At 53.2% G+C, this 14818-nt stretch overlaps 33 non-coding genes across 33 annotated transcripts; all 33 read right to left on the bottom strand.

The window, feature by feature from the left end:
* Positions 1-39: 39 nt before the first annotated feature.
* TRNAT-AGU (transfer RNA threonine (anticodon AGU)) lies at positions 40-113 on the bottom strand. Its single transcript has one exon. It is a non-coding gene; the product is annotated as a tRNA-Thr (tRNA).
* A 349-nt stretch (positions 114-462) lies between these two features.
* On the bottom strand, positions 463-544 carry TRNAS-GCU (transfer RNA serine (anticodon GCU)). The gene has a single exon. It is a non-coding gene; the product is annotated as a tRNA-Ser (tRNA).
* A 535-nt stretch (positions 545-1079) lies between these two features.
* TRNAT-AGU (transfer RNA threonine (anticodon AGU)) lies at positions 1080-1153 on the bottom strand. The gene has a single exon. It is a non-coding gene; the product is annotated as a tRNA-Thr (tRNA).
* A 162-nt stretch (positions 1154-1315) lies between these two features.
* TRNAT-AGU (transfer RNA threonine (anticodon AGU)) lies at positions 1316-1389 on the bottom strand. Its single transcript has one exon. It is a non-coding gene; the product is annotated as a tRNA-Thr (tRNA).
* A 346-nt stretch (positions 1390-1735) lies between these two features.
* TRNAS-GCU (transfer RNA serine (anticodon GCU)) lies at positions 1736-1817 on the bottom strand. The gene has a single exon. It is a non-coding gene; the product is annotated as a tRNA-Ser (tRNA).
* Positions 1818-2352: 535 nt separating this feature from the next.
* On the bottom strand, positions 2353-2426 carry TRNAT-AGU (transfer RNA threonine (anticodon AGU)). Its single transcript has one exon. It is a non-coding gene; the product is annotated as a tRNA-Thr (tRNA).
* A 162-nt stretch (positions 2427-2588) lies between these two features.
* On the bottom strand, positions 2589-2662 carry TRNAT-AGU (transfer RNA threonine (anticodon AGU)). The gene has a single exon. It is a non-coding gene; the product is annotated as a tRNA-Thr (tRNA).
* A 348-nt stretch (positions 2663-3010) lies between these two features.
* Positions 3011-3092, bottom strand: TRNAS-GCU (transfer RNA serine (anticodon GCU)). The gene has a single exon. It is a non-coding gene; the product is annotated as a tRNA-Ser (tRNA).
* A 535-nt stretch (positions 3093-3627) lies between these two features.
* On the bottom strand, positions 3628-3701 carry TRNAT-AGU (transfer RNA threonine (anticodon AGU)). The gene has a single exon. It is a non-coding gene; the product is annotated as a tRNA-Thr (tRNA).
* Positions 3702-3863: 162 nt separating this feature from the next.
* On the bottom strand, positions 3864-3937 carry TRNAT-AGU (transfer RNA threonine (anticodon AGU)). Its single transcript has one exon. It is a non-coding gene; the product is annotated as a tRNA-Thr (tRNA).
* Positions 3938-4282: 345 nt separating this feature from the next.
* Positions 4283-4364, bottom strand: TRNAS-GCU (transfer RNA serine (anticodon GCU)). The gene has a single exon. It is a non-coding gene; the product is annotated as a tRNA-Ser (tRNA).
* Positions 4365-4899: 535 nt separating this feature from the next.
* TRNAT-AGU (transfer RNA threonine (anticodon AGU)) lies at positions 4900-4973 on the bottom strand. Its single transcript has one exon. It is a non-coding gene; the product is annotated as a tRNA-Thr (tRNA).
* Positions 4974-5135: 162 nt separating this feature from the next.
* On the bottom strand, positions 5136-5209 carry TRNAT-AGU (transfer RNA threonine (anticodon AGU)). Its single transcript has one exon. It is a non-coding gene; the product is annotated as a tRNA-Thr (tRNA).
* A 349-nt stretch (positions 5210-5558) lies between these two features.
* Positions 5559-5640, bottom strand: TRNAS-GCU (transfer RNA serine (anticodon GCU)). Its single transcript has one exon. It is a non-coding gene; the product is annotated as a tRNA-Ser (tRNA).
* A 535-nt stretch (positions 5641-6175) lies between these two features.
* Positions 6176-6249, bottom strand: TRNAT-AGU (transfer RNA threonine (anticodon AGU)). The gene has a single exon. It is a non-coding gene; the product is annotated as a tRNA-Thr (tRNA).
* Positions 6250-6411: 162 nt separating this feature from the next.
* On the bottom strand, positions 6412-6485 carry TRNAT-AGU (transfer RNA threonine (anticodon AGU)). Its single transcript has one exon. It is a non-coding gene; the product is annotated as a tRNA-Thr (tRNA).
* A 350-nt stretch (positions 6486-6835) lies between these two features.
* On the bottom strand, positions 6836-6917 carry TRNAS-GCU (transfer RNA serine (anticodon GCU)). Its single transcript has one exon. It is a non-coding gene; the product is annotated as a tRNA-Ser (tRNA).
* A 535-nt stretch (positions 6918-7452) lies between these two features.
* Positions 7453-7526, bottom strand: TRNAT-AGU (transfer RNA threonine (anticodon AGU)). Its single transcript has one exon. It is a non-coding gene; the product is annotated as a tRNA-Thr (tRNA).
* A 162-nt stretch (positions 7527-7688) lies between these two features.
* TRNAT-AGU (transfer RNA threonine (anticodon AGU)) lies at positions 7689-7762 on the bottom strand. The gene has a single exon. It is a non-coding gene; the product is annotated as a tRNA-Thr (tRNA).
* Positions 7763-8108: 346 nt separating this feature from the next.
* Positions 8109-8190, bottom strand: TRNAS-GCU (transfer RNA serine (anticodon GCU)). The gene has a single exon. It is a non-coding gene; the product is annotated as a tRNA-Ser (tRNA).
* Positions 8191-8725: 535 nt separating this feature from the next.
* TRNAT-AGU (transfer RNA threonine (anticodon AGU)) lies at positions 8726-8799 on the bottom strand. Its single transcript has one exon. It is a non-coding gene; the product is annotated as a tRNA-Thr (tRNA).
* A 162-nt stretch (positions 8800-8961) lies between these two features.
* On the bottom strand, positions 8962-9035 carry TRNAT-AGU (transfer RNA threonine (anticodon AGU)). The gene has a single exon. It is a non-coding gene; the product is annotated as a tRNA-Thr (tRNA).
* Positions 9036-9382: 347 nt separating this feature from the next.
* Positions 9383-9464, bottom strand: TRNAS-GCU (transfer RNA serine (anticodon GCU)). The gene has a single exon. It is a non-coding gene; the product is annotated as a tRNA-Ser (tRNA).
* A 535-nt stretch (positions 9465-9999) lies between these two features.
* Positions 10000-10073, bottom strand: TRNAT-AGU (transfer RNA threonine (anticodon AGU)). Its single transcript has one exon. It is a non-coding gene; the product is annotated as a tRNA-Thr (tRNA).
* Positions 10074-10235: 162 nt separating this feature from the next.
* On the bottom strand, positions 10236-10309 carry TRNAT-AGU (transfer RNA threonine (anticodon AGU)). The gene has a single exon. It is a non-coding gene; the product is annotated as a tRNA-Thr (tRNA).
* Positions 10310-10660: 351 nt separating this feature from the next.
* TRNAS-GCU (transfer RNA serine (anticodon GCU)) lies at positions 10661-10742 on the bottom strand. The gene has a single exon. It is a non-coding gene; the product is annotated as a tRNA-Ser (tRNA).
* A 535-nt stretch (positions 10743-11277) lies between these two features.
* Positions 11278-11351, bottom strand: TRNAT-AGU (transfer RNA threonine (anticodon AGU)). Its single transcript has one exon. It is a non-coding gene; the product is annotated as a tRNA-Thr (tRNA).
* A 348-nt stretch (positions 11352-11699) lies between these two features.
* On the bottom strand, positions 11700-11781 carry TRNAS-GCU (transfer RNA serine (anticodon GCU)). The gene has a single exon. It is a non-coding gene; the product is annotated as a tRNA-Ser (tRNA).
* A 771-nt stretch (positions 11782-12552) lies between these two features.
* On the bottom strand, positions 12553-12626 carry TRNAT-AGU (transfer RNA threonine (anticodon AGU)). The gene has a single exon. It is a non-coding gene; the product is annotated as a tRNA-Thr (tRNA).
* A 350-nt stretch (positions 12627-12976) lies between these two features.
* On the bottom strand, positions 12977-13058 carry TRNAS-GCU (transfer RNA serine (anticodon GCU)). The gene has a single exon. It is a non-coding gene; the product is annotated as a tRNA-Ser (tRNA).
* Positions 13059-13593: 535 nt separating this feature from the next.
* Positions 13594-13667, bottom strand: TRNAT-AGU (transfer RNA threonine (anticodon AGU)). Its single transcript has one exon. It is a non-coding gene; the product is annotated as a tRNA-Thr (tRNA).
* Positions 13668-13829: 162 nt separating this feature from the next.
* Positions 13830-13903, bottom strand: TRNAT-AGU (transfer RNA threonine (anticodon AGU)). Its single transcript has one exon. It is a non-coding gene; the product is annotated as a tRNA-Thr (tRNA).
* A 349-nt stretch (positions 13904-14252) lies between these two features.
* On the bottom strand, positions 14253-14334 carry TRNAS-GCU (transfer RNA serine (anticodon GCU)). The gene has a single exon. It is a non-coding gene; the product is annotated as a tRNA-Ser (tRNA).
* Positions 14335-14818: the final 484 nt, after the last annotated feature.

Here is a 14818-nt window from a genome sequence, read left to right as displayed (position 1 = left end):
GCAAAACTGAAAACGTTATAAATGGAAAGACTCCACGGCAGGCACTGCTGAGATTTGAACTCAGGATCTCCTGTTTACTAGACAGGCGCTTTCACCAACTAAGCCACAGCGCCTCACGTGGTGCACATCCTTTGCAACCCAGTCAAGTGCAGAGTGGGTGCAGGGGGCAGTGCAGGGCGTAACAGGAATGCGGGGGCTGGAGCTGGGGGGTATTGGGGGGGGGGGGGGGGCGGCTCGCACAGAAGTTAAAGCTGTGGACAGAGGGGAGTACAAAAGTGGGACAGGGTGGGTCTGACTGAGTGCAGAGGGGAGAGCTGTGGATTGGGCCGAGGAGGGGGCATGGAAGGGAGGTAGAATGTCTAGGTCCAGGTTGACAGTGCCTTTTTTTCTATGTGTACAAGACCTTTGTGCGATGAAATGCTTTACGTTAAGCACGTTTACATTGATTACGAACTAAACTACCGACGAGGATGGGATTCGAACCCATGCGTGCAGAGCACAATGGATTAGCAGTCCATCGCCTTAACCACTCGGCCACCTCGTCATGTGTAACCTGGAACCTTGGGCCGTTTCTTGTCTGTGGCTTTTGAGAAGGGCTTAGCCAGATTGCGGCAATCTGGGAGGGCGCACGGAGAGTCAGCCAGGAGACTGAGTATGTCTGAGCACCACGTCCTCCTGGGGCAATATGCTTCCTTCTGAGAGGCACCACCTTCGGTGACCCCCTTGGTGATTGACGTAGGCCATAGCCATGGCATTGTCCAACTGGATTCCCATCTGAGGTTCTCACAGAAGAAGAGGTATGCAACATTGAAGGGAGGCCTGAATTGTCCTGTGCTCCAGAATGTTGATGGGAAGGCGGGCTCCCTCCAAAGAATAAGTCCCCTGCATTCAAAAGGGCACCCAGGACTGATCTTTAGCCTGATAGGCTGATATGTACAGTGGGAATTTTTCAAGTCGTTGGAGGCAGGGTCTTGCCTGGGTCCAGCGCTGGGTCGGTGGGCTACCACGCTTGGGAGACTGAGGGGTGACATTCAGCTTGCGCAATACTGAAAATGTTAGAAATGGATGGACTCCACGGCAGGCACTGCTGAGATTTGAACTCAGGATCTCCTGTTTACTAGACAGGCGCTTTCACCAACTAAGCCACAGCGCCCCACTTGGGGGATAGCTCTTTGTGAGAATTTTTCAAATCTTTGGAGGCAAGGTCTTCCCTCAAGCTAGCACTGGGTTGGAAACCTACCACGCTTGGGAGACTCAAGGCTGCCATTAAGCTTGCGCAAAACTGAAAACGTTATAAATGGAAAGACTCCACGGCAGGCACTGCTGAGATTTGAACTCAGGATCTCCTGTTTACTAGACAGGCGCTTTCACCAACTAAGCCACAGCGCCTCACGTGGTGCACATCCTTTGCAACCCAGTCAAGTGCAGAGTGGGTGCAGGGGGCAGTGCAGGGCGTAACAGGAATGCGGGGGCTGGAGCTGGGGGGTATTGGGGGGGGGGGGGCGGCTCGCACAGAAGTTAAAGCTGTGGACAGAGGGGAGTACAAAAGTGGGACAGGGTGGGTCTAACTGAGTGCAGAGGGGAGAGCTGTGGATTGGGCCGAGGAGGGGGCATGGAAGGGAGGTAGAATGTCTAGGTCCAGGTTGACAGTGCCTTTTTTTCTATGTGTACAAGACCTTTGTGCCATGAAATGCTTTACGTTAAGCACGTTTACATTGATTACGAACTAAACTACCGACGAGGATGGGATTCGAACCCATGCGTGCAGAGCACAATGGATTAGCAGTCCATCGCCTTAACCACTCGGCCACCTCGTCATGTGTAACCTAGAACCTTGGGCCGTTTCTTGTCTGTGGCTTTTGAGAAGGGCTTAGCCAGATTGCGGCAATCTGGGAGGGCGCACGGAGAGTCAGCCAGGAGACTGAGTATGTCTGAGCACCACGTCCTCCTGGGGCAATATGCTTCCTTCTGAGAGGCACCACCTTCGGTGACCCCCTTGGTGATTGACGTAGGCCATAGCCATGGCATTGTCCAACTGGATTCCCATCTGAGGTTCTCACAGAAGAAGAGGTATGCAACATTGAAGGGAGGCCTGAATTGTCCTGTGCTCCAGAATGTTGATGGGAAGGCGGGCTCCCTCCAAAGAATAAGTCCCCTGCATTCAAAAGGGCACCCAGGACTGATCTTTAGCCTGATAGGCTGATATGTACAGTGGGAATTTTTCAAGTCGTTGGAGGCAGGGTCTTGCCTGGGTCCAGCGCTGGGTCGGTGGGCTACCACGCTTGGGAGACTGAGGGGTGACATTCAGCTTGCGCAATACTGAAAATGTTAGAAATGGATGGACTCCACGGCAGGCACTGCTGAGATTTGAACTCAGGATCTCCTGTTTACTAGACAGGCGCTTTCACCAACTAAGCCACAGCGCCCCACTTGGGGGATAGCTCTTTGTGAGAATTTTTCAAATCTTTGGAGGCAAGGTCTTCCCTCAAGCTAGCACTGGGTTGGAAACCTACCACGCTTGGGAGACTCAAGGCTGCCATTAAGCTTGCGCAAAACTGAAAACGTTATAAATGGAAAGACTCCACGGCAGGCACTGCTGAGATTTGAACTCAGGATCTCCTGTTTACTAGACAGGCGCTTTCACCAACTAAGCCACAGCGCCTCACGTGGTGCACATCCTTTGCAACCCAGTCAAGTGCAGAGTGGGTGCAGGGGGCAGTGCAGGGCGTAACAGGAATGCGGGGGCTGGAGCTGGGGGGTATTGGGGGGGGGGGGGGGCGGCTCGCACAGAAGTTAAAGCTGTGGACAGAGGGGAGTACAAAAGTGGGACAGGGTGGGTCTGACTGAGTGCAGAGGGGAGAGCTGTGGATTGGGCCGAGGAGGGGGCATGGAAGGGAGGTAGAATGTCTAGGTCCAGGTTGACAGTGCCTTTTTTTCTATGTGTACAAGACCTTTGTGCCATGAAATGCTTTACGTTAAGCACGTTTACATTGATTACGAACTAAACTACCGACGAGGATGGGATTCGAACCCATGCGTGCAGAGCACAATGGATTAGCAGTCCATCGCCTTAACCACTCGGCCACCTCGTCATGTGTAACCTAGAACCTTGGGCCGTTTCTTGTCTGTGGCTTTTGAGAAGGGCTTAGCCAGATTGCGGCAATCTGGGAGGGCGCACGGAGAGTCAGCCAGGAGACTGAGTATGTCTGAGCACCACGTCCTCCTGGGGCAATATGCTTCCTTCTGAGAGGCACCACCTTCGGTGACCCCCTTGGTGATTGACGTAGGCCATAGCCATGGCATTGTCCAACTGGATTCCCATCTGAGGTTCTCACAGAAGAAGAGGTATGCAACATTGAAGGGAGGCCTGAATTGTCCTGTGCTCCAGAATGTTGATGGGAAGGCGGGCTCCCTCCAAAGAATAAGTCCCCTGCATTCAAAAGGGCACCCAGGACTGATCTTTAGCCTGATAGGCTGATATGTACAGTGGGAATTTTTCAAGTCGTTGGAGGCAGGGTCTTGCCTGGGTCCAGCGCTGGGTCGGTGGGCTACCACGCTTGGGAGACTGAGGGGTGACATTCAGCTTGCGCAATACTGAAAATGTTAGAAATGGATGGACTCCACGGCAGGCACTGCTGAGATTTGAACTCAGGATCTCCTGTTTACTAGACAGGCGCTTTCACCAACTAAGCCACAGCGCCCCACTTGGGGGATAGCTCTTTGTGAGAATTTTTCAAATCTTTGGAGGCAAGGTCTTCCCTCAAGCTAGCACTGGGTTGGAAACCTACCACGCTTGGGAGACTCAAGGCTGCCATTAAGCTTGCGCAAAACTGAAAACGTTATAAATGGAAAGACTCCACGGCAGGCACTGCTGAGATTTGAACTCAGGATCTCCTGTTTACTAGACAGGCGCTTTCACCAACTAAGCCACAGCGCCTCACGTGGTGCACATCCTTTGCAACCCAGTCAAGTGCAGAGTGGGTGCAGGGGGCAGTGCAGGGCATAACAGGAATGCGGGGGCTGGAGCTGGGGGGTATTGGGGGGGGGGGGCGGCTCGCACAGAAGTTAAAGCTGTGGACAGAGGGGAGTACAAAAGTGGGACAGGGTGGGTCTGACTGAGTGCAGAGGGGAGAGCTGTGGATTGGGCCGAGGAGGGGGCATGGAAGGGAGGTAGAATGTCTAGGTCCAGGTTGACAGTGCCTTTTTTTCTATGTGTACAAGACCTTTGTGCCATGAAATGCTTTACGTTAAGCACGTTTACATTGATTACGAACTAAACTACCGACGAGGATGGGATTCGAACCCATGCGTGCAGAGCACAATGGATTAGCAGTCCATCGCCTTAACCACTCGGCCACCTCGTCATGTGTAACCTAGAACCTTGGGCCGTTTCTTGTCTGTGGCTTTTGAGAAGGGCTTAGCCAGATTGCGGCAATCTGGGAGGGCGCACGGAGAGTCAGCCAGGAGACTGAGTATGTCTGAGCACCACGTCCTCCTGGGGCAATATGCTTCCTTCTGAGAGGCACCACCTTCGGTGACCCCCTTGGTGATTGACGTAGGCCATAGCCATGGCATTGTCCAACTGGATTCCCATCTGAGGTTCTCACAGAAGAAGAGGTATGCAACATTGAAGGGAGGCCTGAATTGTCCTGTGCTCCAGAATGTTGATGGGAAGGCGGGCTCCCTCCAAAGAATAAGTCCCCTGCATTCAAAAGGGCACCCGGGACTGATCTTTAGCCTGATAGGCTGATATGTACAGTGGGAATTTTTCAAGTCGTTGGAGGCAGGGTCTTGCCTGGGTCCAGCGCTGGGTCGGTGGGCTACCACGCTTGGGAGACTGAGGGGTGACATTCAGCTTGCGCAATACTGAAAATGTTAGAAATGGATGGACTCCACGGCAGGCACTGCTGAGATTTGAACTCAGGATCTCCTGTTTACTAGACAGGCGCTTTCACCAACTAAGCCACAGCGCCCCACTTGGGGGATAGCTCTTTGTGAGAATTTTTCAAATCTTTGGAGGCAAGGTCTTCCCTCAAGCTAGCACTGGGTTGGAAACCTACCACGCTTGGGAGACTCAAGGCTGCCATTAAGCTTGCGCAAAACTGAAAACGTTATAAATGGAAAGACTCCACGGCAGGCACTGCTGAGATTTGAACTCAGGATCTCCTGTTTACTAGACAGGCGCTTTCACCAACTAAGCCACAGCGCCTCACGTGGTGCACATCCTTTGCAACCCAGTCAAGTGCAGAGTGGGTGCAGGGGGCAGTGCAGGGCGTAACAGGAATGCGGGGGCTGGAGCTGGGGGGTATTGGGGGGGGGGGGGGGGCGGCTCGCACAGAAGTTAAAGCTGTGGACAGAGGGGAGTACAAAAGTGGGACAGGGTGGGTCTGACTGAGTGCAGAGGGGAGAGCTGTGGATTGGGCCGAGGAGGGGGCATGGAAGGGAGGTAGAATGTCTAGGTCCAGGTTGACAGTGCCTTTTTTTCTATGTGTACAAGACCTTTGTGCCATGAAATGCTTTACGTTAAGCACGTTTACATTGATTACGAACTAAACTACCGACGAGGATGGGATTCGAACCCATGCGTGCAGAGCACAATGGATTAGCAGTCCATCGCCTTAACCACTCGGCCACCTCGTCATGTGTAACCTAGAACCTTGGGCCGTTTCTTGTCTGTGGCTTTTGAGAAGGGCTTAGCCAGATTGCGGCAATCTGGGAGGGCGCACGGAGAGTCAGCCAGGAGACTGAGTATGTCTGAGCACCACGTCCTCCTGGGGCAATATGCTTCCTTCTGAGAGGCACCACCTTCGGTGACCCCCTTGGTGATTGACGTAGGCCATAGCCATGGCATTGTCCAACTGGATTCCCATCTGAGGTTCTCACAGAAGAAGAGGTATGCAACATTGAAGGGAGGCCTGAATTGTCCTGTGCTCCAGAATGTTGATGGGAAGGCGGGCTCCCTCCAAAGAATAAGTCCCCTGCATTCAAAAGGGCACCCAGGACTGATCTTTAGCCTGATAGGCTGATATGTACAGTGGGAATTTTTCAAGTCGTTGGAGGCAGGGTCTTGCCTGGGTCCAGCGCTGGGTCGGTGGGCTACCACGCTTGGGAGACTGAGGGGTGACATTCAGCTTGCGCAATACTGAAAATGTTAGAAATGGATGGACTCCACGGCAGGCACTGCTGAGATTTGAACTCAGGATCTCCTGTTTACTAGACAGGCGCTTTCACCAACTAAGCCACAGCGCCCCACTTGGGGGATAGCTCTTTGTGAGAATTTTTCAAATCTTTGGAGGCAAGGTCTTCCCTCAAGCTAGCACTGGGTTGGAAACCTACCACGCTTGGGAGACTCAAGGCTGCCATTAAGCTTGCGCAAAACTGAAAACGTTATAAATGGAAAGACTCCACGGCAGGCACTGCTGAGATTTGAACTCAGGATCTCCTGTTTACTAGACAGGCGCTTTCACCAACTAAGCCACAGCGCCTCACGTGGTGCACATCCTTTGCAACCCAGTCAAGTGCAGAGTGGGTGCAGGGGGCAGTGCAGGGCGTAACAGGAATGCGGGGGCTGGAGCTGGGGGGTATTGGGGGGGGGGGGGGGGGCGGCTCGCACAGAAGTTAAAGCTGTGGACAGAGGGGAGTACAAAAGTGGGACAGGGTGGGTCTGACTGAGTGCAGAGGGGAGAGCTGTGGATTGGGCCGAGGAGGGGGCATGGAAGGGAGGTAGAATGTCTAGGTCCAGGTTGACAGTGCCTTTTTTTCTATGTGTACAAGACCTTTGTGCCATGAAATGCTTTACGTTAAGCACGTTTACATTGATTACGAACTAAACTACCGACGAGGATGGGATTCGAACCCATGCGTGCAGAGCACAATGGATTAGCAGTCCATCGCCTTAACCACTCGGCCACCTCGTCATGTGTAACCTAGAACCTTGGGCCGTTTCTTGTCTGTGGCTTTTGAGAAGGGCTTAGCCAGATTGCGGCAATCTGGGAGGGCGCACGGAGAGTCAGCCAGGAGACTGAGTATGTCTGAGCACCACGTCCTCCTGGGGCAATATGCTTCCTTCTGAGAGGCACCACCTTCGGTGACCCCCTTGGTGATTGACGTAGGCCATAGCCATGGCATTGTCCAACTGGATTCCCATCTGAGGTTCTCACAGAAGAAGAGGTATGCAACATTGAAGGGAGGCCTGAATTGTCCTGTGCTCCAGAATGTTGATGGGAAGGCGGGCTCCCTCCAAAGAATAAGTCCCCTGCATTCAAAAGGGCACCCGGGACTGATCTTTAGCCTGATAGGCTGATATGTACAGTGGGAATTTTTCAAGTCGTTGGAGGCAGGGTCTTGCCTGGGTCCAGCGCTGGGTCGGTGGGCTACCACGCTTGGGAGACTGAGGGGTGACATTCAGCTTGCGCAATACTGAAAATGTTAGAAATGGATGGACTCCACGGCAGGCACTGCTGAGATTTGAACTCAGGATCTCCTGTTTACTAGACAGGCGCTTTCACCAACTAAGCCACAGCGCCCCACTTGGGGGATAGCTCTTTGTGAGAATTTTTCAAATCTTTGGAGGCAAGGTCTTCCCTCAAGCTAGCACTGGGTTGGAAACCTACCACGCTTGGGAGACTCAAGGCTGCCATTAAGCTTGCGCAAAACTGAAAACGTTATAAATGGAAAGACTCCACGGCAGGCACTGCTGAGATTTGAACTCAGGATCTCCTGTTTACTAGACAGGCGCTTTCACCAACTAAGCCACAGCGCCTCACGTGGTGCACATCCTTTGCAACCCAGTCAAGTGCAGAGTGGGTGCAGGGGGCAGTGCAGGGCGTAACAGGAATGCGGGGGCTGGAGCTGGGGGGTATTGGGGGGGGGGGGGCGGCTCGCACAGAAGTTAAAGCTGTGGACAGAGGGGAGTACAAAAGTGGGACAGGGTGGGTCTGACTGAGTGCAGAGGGGAGAGCTGTGGATTGGGCCGAGGAGGGGGCATGGAAGGGAGGTAGAATGTCTAGGTCCAGGTTGACAGTGCCTTTTTTTCTATGTGTACAAGACCTTTGTGCCATGAAATGCTTTATGTTAAGCACGTTTACATTGATTACGAACTAAACTACCGACGAGGATGGGATTCGAACCCATGCGTGCAGAGCACAATGGATTAGCAGTCCATCGCCTTAACCACTCGGCCACCTCGTCATGTGTAACCTAGAACCTTGGGCCGTTTCTTGTCTGTGGCTTTTGAGAAGGGCTTAGCCAGATTGCGGCAATCTGGGAGGGCGCACGGAGAGTCAGCCAGGAGACTGAGTATGTCTGAGCACCACGTCCTCCTGGGGCAATATGCTTCCTTCTGAGAGGCACCACCTTCGGTGACCCCCTTGGTGATTGACGTAGGCCATAGCCATGGCATTGTCCAACTGGATTCCCATCTGAGGTTCTCACAGAAGAAGAGGTATGCAACATTGAAGGGAGGCCTGAATTGTCCTGTGCTCCAGAATGTTGATGGGAAGGCGGGCTCCCTCCAAAGAATAAGTCCCCTGCATTCAAAAGGGCACCCAGGACTGATCTTTAGCCTGATAGGCTGATATGTACAGTGGGAATTTTTCAAGTCGTTGGAGGCAGGGTCTTGCCTGGGTCCAGCGCTGGGTCGGTGGGCTACCACGCTTGGGAGACTGAGGGGTGACATTCAGCTTGCGCAATACTGAAAATGTTAGAAATGGATGGACTCCACGGCAGGCACTGCTGAGATTTGAACTCAGGATCTCCTGTTTACTAGACAGGCGCTTTCACCAACTAAGCCACAGCGCCCCACTTGGGGGATAGCTCTTTGTGAGAATTTTTCAAATCTTTGGAGGCAAGGTCTTCCCTCAAGCTAGCACTGGGTTGGAAACCTACCACGCTTGGGAGACTCAAGGCTGCCATTAAGCTTGCGCAAAACTGAAAACGTTATAAATGGAAAGACTCCACGGCAGGCACTGCTGAGATTTGAACTCAGGATCTCCTGTTTACTAGACAGGCGCTTTCACCAACTAAGCCACAGCGCCTCACGTGGTGCACATCCTTTGCAACCCAGTCAAGTGCAGAGTGGGTGCAGGGGGCAGTGCAGGGCGTAACAGGAATGCGGGGGCTGGAGGCTGGGGGGTATTGGGGGGGGGGGGGCGGCTCGCACAGAAGTTAAAGCTGTGGACAGAGGGGAGTACAAAAGTGGGACAGGGTGGGTCTGACTGAGTGCAGAGGGGAGAGCTGTGGATTGGGCCGAGGAGGGGGCATGGAAGGGAGGTAGAATGTCTAGGTCCAGGTTGACAGTGCCTTTTTTTCTATGTGTACAAGACCTTTGTGCCATGAAATGCTTTACGTTAAGCACGTTTACATTGATTACGAACTAAACTACCGACGAGGATGGGATTCGAACCCATGCGTGCAGAGCACAATGGATTAGCAGTCCATCGCCTTAACCACTCGGCCACCTCGTCATGTGTAACCTAGAACCTTGGGCCGTTTCTTGTCTGTGGCTTTTGAGAAGGGCTTAGCCAGATTGCGGCAATCTGGGAGGGCGCACGGAGAGTCAGCCAGGAGACTGAGTATGTCTGAGCACCACGTCCTCCTGGGGCAATATGCTTCCTTCTGAGAGGCACCACCTTCGGTGACCCCCTTGGTGATTGACGTAGGCCATAGCCATGGCATTGTCCAACTGGATTCCCATCTGAGGTTCTCACAGAAGAAGAGGTATGCAACATTGAAGGGAGGCCTGAATTGTCCTGTGCTCCAGAATGTTGATGGGAAGGCGGGCTCCCTCCAAAGAATAAGTCCCCTGCATTCAAAAGGGCACCCAGGACTGATCTTTAGCCTGATAGGCTGATATGTACAGTGGGAATTTTTCAAGTCGTTGGAGGCAGGGTCTTGCCTGGGTCCAGCGCTGGGTCGGTGGGCTACCACGCTTGGGAGACTGAGGGGTGACATTCAGCTTGCGCAATACTGAAAATGTTAGAAATGGATGGACTCCACGGCAGGCACTGCTGAGATTTGAACTCAGGATCTCCTGTTTACTAGACAGGCGCTTTCACCAACTAAGCCACAGCGCCCCACTTGGGGGATAGCTCTTTGTGAGAATTTTTCAAATCTTTGGAGGCAAGGTCTTCCCTCAAGCTAGCACTGGGTTGGAAACCTACCACGCTTGGGAGACTCAAGGCTGCCATTAAGCTTGCGCAAAACTGAAAACGTTATAAATGGAAAGACTCCACGGCAGGCACTGCTGAGATTTGAACTCAGGATCTCCTGTTTACTAGACAGGCGCTTTCACCAACTAAGCCACAGCGCCTCACGTGGTGCACATCCTTTGCAACCCAGTCAAGTGCAGAGTGGGTGCAGGGGGCAGTGCAGGGCGTAACAGGAATGCGGGGGCTGGAGCTGGGGGGTATTGGGGGGGGGGGGGGCGGGCGGCTCGCACAGAAGTTAAAGCTGTGGACAGAGGGGAGTACAAAAGTGGGACAGGGTGGGTCTGACTGAGTGCAGAGGGGAGAGCTGTGGATTGGGCCGAGGAGGGGGCATGGAAGGGAGGTAGAATGTCTAGGTCCAGGTTGACAGTGCCTTTTTTTCTATGTGTACAAGACCTTTGTGCCATGAAATGCTTTACGTTAAGCACGTTTACATTGATTACGAACTAAACTACCGACGAGGATGGGATTCGAAACCATGCGTGCAGAGCACAATGGATTAGCAGTCCATCGCCTTAACCACTCGGCCACCTCGTCATGTGTAACCTAGAACCTTGGGCCGTTTCTTGTCTGTGGCTTTTGAGAAGGGCTTAGCCAGATTCCGGCAATCTGGGAGGGCGCACGGAGAGTCAGCCAGGAGACTGAGTATGTCTGAGCACCACGTCCTCCTGGGGCAATATGCTTCCTTCTGAGAGGCACCACCTTCGGTGACCCCCTTGGTGATTGACGTAGGCCATAGCCATGGCATTGTCCAACTGGATTCCCATCTGAGGTTCTCACAGAAGAAGAGGTATGCAACATTGAAGGGAGGCCTGAATTGTCCTGTGCTCCAGAATGTTGATGGGAAGGCGGGCTCCCTCCAAAGAATAAGTCCCCTGCATTCAAAAGGGCACCCAGGACTGATCTTTAGCCTGATAGGCTGATATGTACAGTGGGAATTTTTCAAGTCGTTGGAGGCAGGGTCTTGCCTGGGTCCAGCGCTGGGTCGGTGGGCTACCACGCTTGGGAGACTGAGGGGTGACATTCAGCTTGCGCAATACTGAAAATGTTAGAAATGGATGGACTCCACGGCAGGCACTGCTGAGATTTGAACTCAGGATCTCCTGTTTACTAGACAGGCGCTTTCACCAACTAAGCCACAGCGCCTCACGTGGTGCACATCCTTTGCAACCCAGTCAAGTGCAGAGTGGGTGCAGGGGGCAGTGCAGGGCGTAACAGGAATGCGGGGGCTGGAGGCTGGGGGGTATTGGGGGGGGGGGGGGCGGCTCGCACAGAATTTAAAGCTGTGGACAGAGGGGAGTACAAAAGTGGGACAGGGTGGGTCTGACTGAGTGCAGAGGGGAGAGCTGTGGATTGGGCCGAGGAGGGGGCATGGAAGGGAGGTAGAATGTCTAGGTCCAGGTTGACAGTGCCTTTTTTTCTATGTGTACAAGACCTTTGTGCCATGAAATGCTTTACGTTAAGCACGTTTACATTGATTACGAACTAAACTACCGACGAGGATGGGATTCGAACCCATGCTTGCAGAGCACAATGGATTAGCAGTCCATCGCCTTAACCACTCGGCCACCTCGTCATGTGTAACCTAGAACCTTGGGCCGTTTCTTGTCTGTGGCTTTTGAGAAGGGCTTAGCCAGATTGCGGCAATCTGGGAGGGCGCACGGAGAGTCAGCCAGGAGACTGAGTATGTCTGAGCACCACGTCCTCCTGGGGCAATATGCTTCCTTCTGAGAGGCACCACCTTCGGTGACCCCCTTGGTGATTGACGTAGGCCATAGCCATGGCATTGTCCAACTGGATTCCCATCTGAGGTTCTCACAGAAGAAGAGGTATGCAACATTGAAGGGAGGCCTGAATTGTCCTGTGCTCCAGAATGTTGATGGGAAGGCGGGCTCCCTCCAAAGAATAAGTCCCCTGCATTCAAAAGGGCACCCAGGACTGATCTTTAGCCTGATAGGCTGATATGTACAGTGGGAATTTTTCAAGTCGTTGGAGGCAGGGTCTTGCCTGGGTCCAGCGCTGGGTCGGTGGGCTACCACGCTTGGGAGACTGAGGGGTGACATTCAGCTTGCGCAATACTGAAAATGTTAGAAATGGATGGACTCCACGGCAGGCACTGCTGAGATTTGAACTCAGGATCTCCTGTTTACTAGACAGGCGCTTTCACCAACTAAGCCACAGCACCCCACTTGGGGGATAGCTCTTTGTGAGAATTTTTCAAATCTTTGGAGGCAAGGTCTTCCCTCAAGCTAGCACTGGGTTGGAAACCTACCACGCTTGGGAGACTCAAGGCTGCCATTAAGCTTGCGCAAAACTGAAAACGTTATAAATGGAAAGACTCCACGGCAGGCACTGCTGAGATTTGAACTCAGGATCTCCTGTTTACTAGACAGGCGCTTTCACCAACTAAGCCACAGCGCCTCACGTGGTGCACATCCTTTGCAACCCAGTCAAGTGCAGAGTGGGTGCAGGGGGCAGTGCAGGGCGTAACAGGAATGCGGGGGCTGGAGCTGGGGGGTATTGGGGGGGGGGGGGGGGGCGGCTCGCACAGAAGTTAAAGCTGTGGACAGAGGGGAGTACAAAAGTGGGACAGGGTGGGTCTGACTGAGTGCAGAGGGGAGAGCTGTGGATTGGGCCGAGGAGGGGGCATGGAAGGGAGGTAGAATGTCTAGGTCCAGGTTGACAGTGCCTTTTTTTCTATGTGTACAAGACCTTTGTGCCATGAAATGCTTTACGTTAAGCACGTTTACATTGATTACGAACTAAACTACCGACGAGGATGGGATTCGAACCCATGCGTGCAGAGCACAATGGATTAGCAGTCCATCGCCTTAACCACTCGGCCACCTCGTCATGTGTAACCTAGAACCTTGGGCCGTTTCTTGTCTGTGGCTTTTGAGAAGGGCTTAGCCAGATTGCGGCAATCTGGGAGGGCGCACGGAGAGTCAGCCAGGAGACTGAGTATGTCTGAGCACCACGTCCTCCTGGGGCAATATGCTTCCTTCTGAGAGGCACCACCTTCGGTGACCCCCTTGGTGATTGACGTAGGCCATAGCCATGGCATTGTCCAACTGGATTCCCATCTGAGGTTCTCACAGAAGAAGAGGTATGCAACATTGAAGGGAGGCCTGAATTGTCCTGTGCTCCAGAATGTTGATGGGAAGGCGGGCTCCCTCCAAAGAATAAGTCCCCTGCATTCAAAAGGGCACCCAGGACTGATCTTTAGCCTGATAGGCTGATATGTACAGTGGGAATTTTTCAAGTCGTTGGAGGCAGGGTCTTGCCTGGGTCCAGCGCTGGGTCGGTGGGCTACCACGCTTGGGAGACTGAGGGGTGACATTCAGCTTGCGCAATACTGAAAATGTTAGAAATGGATGGACTCCACGGCAGGCACTGCTGAGATTTGAACTCAGGATCTCCTGTTTACTAGACAGGCGCTTTCACCAACTAAGCCACAGCGCCCCACTTGGGGGATAGCTCTTTGTGAGAATTTTTCAAATCTTTGGAGGCAAGGTCTTCCCTCAAGCTAGCACTGGGTTGGAAACCTACCACGCTTGGGAGACTCAAGGCTGCCATTAAGCTTGCGCAAAACTGAAAACGTTATAAATGGAAAGACTCCACGGCAGGCACTGCTGAGATTTGAACTCAGGATCTCCTGTTTACTAGACAGGCGCTTTCACCAACTAAGCCACAGCGCCTCACGTGGTGCACATCCTTTGCAACCCAGTCAAGTGCAGAGTGGGTGCAGGGGGCAGTGCAGGGCGTAACAGGAATGCGGGGGCTGGGGCTGGGGGGTATTGGGGGGGGGGGGGGGGCGGCTCGCACAGAAGTTAAAGCTGTGGACAGAGGGGAGTACAAAAGTGGGACAGGGTGGGTCTGACTGAGTGCAGAGGGGAGAGCTGTGGATTGGGCCGAGGAGGGGGCATGGAAGGGAGGTAGAATGTCTAGGTCCAGGTTGACAGTGCCTTTTTTTCTATGTGTACAAGACCTTTGTGCCATGAAATGCTTTACGTTAAGCACGTTTACATTGATTACGAACTAAACTACCGACGAGGATGGGATTCGAACCCATGCGTGCAGAGCACAATGGATTAGCAGTCCATCGCCTTAACCACTCGGCCACCTCGTCATGTGTAACCTAGAACCTTGGCCCGTTTCTTGTCTGTGGCTTTTGAGAAGGGCTTAGCCAGATTGCGGCAATCTGGGAGGGCGCACGGAGAGTCAGCCAGGAGACTGAGTATGTCTGAGCACCACGTCCTCCTGGGGCAATATGCTTCCTTCTGAGAGGCACCACCTTCGGTGACCCCCTTGGTGATTGACGTAGGCCATAGCCATGGCATTGTCCAACTGGATTCCCATCTGAGGTTCTCACAGAAGAAGAGGTATGCAACATTGAAGGGAGGCCTGAATTGTCCTGTGCTCCAGAATGTTGATGGGAAGGCGGGCTCCCTCCAAAGAATAAGTCCCCTGCATTCAAAAGGGCACCCAGGACTGATCTTTAGCCTGATAGGCTGATATGTACAGTGGGAATTTTTCAAGTCGTTGGAGGCAGGGTCTTGCCTGGGTCCAGCGCTGGGTCGGTGGGCTACCACGCTTGGGAGACTGAGGGGTGA

This window comes from Lithobates pipiens, unplaced genomic scaffold, assembly GCF_037356315.1.
Source record: "Lithobates pipiens isolate NorthernLeopardFrog02 unplaced genomic scaffold, aLitPip1_a1.2 Scaffold_8, whole genome shotgun sequence".
NCBI lineage: Eukaryota > Metazoa > Chordata > Amphibia > Anura > Ranidae > Lithobates > Lithobates pipiens.
This window is presented reverse-complemented; position numbering and strand designations above follow the sequence as displayed.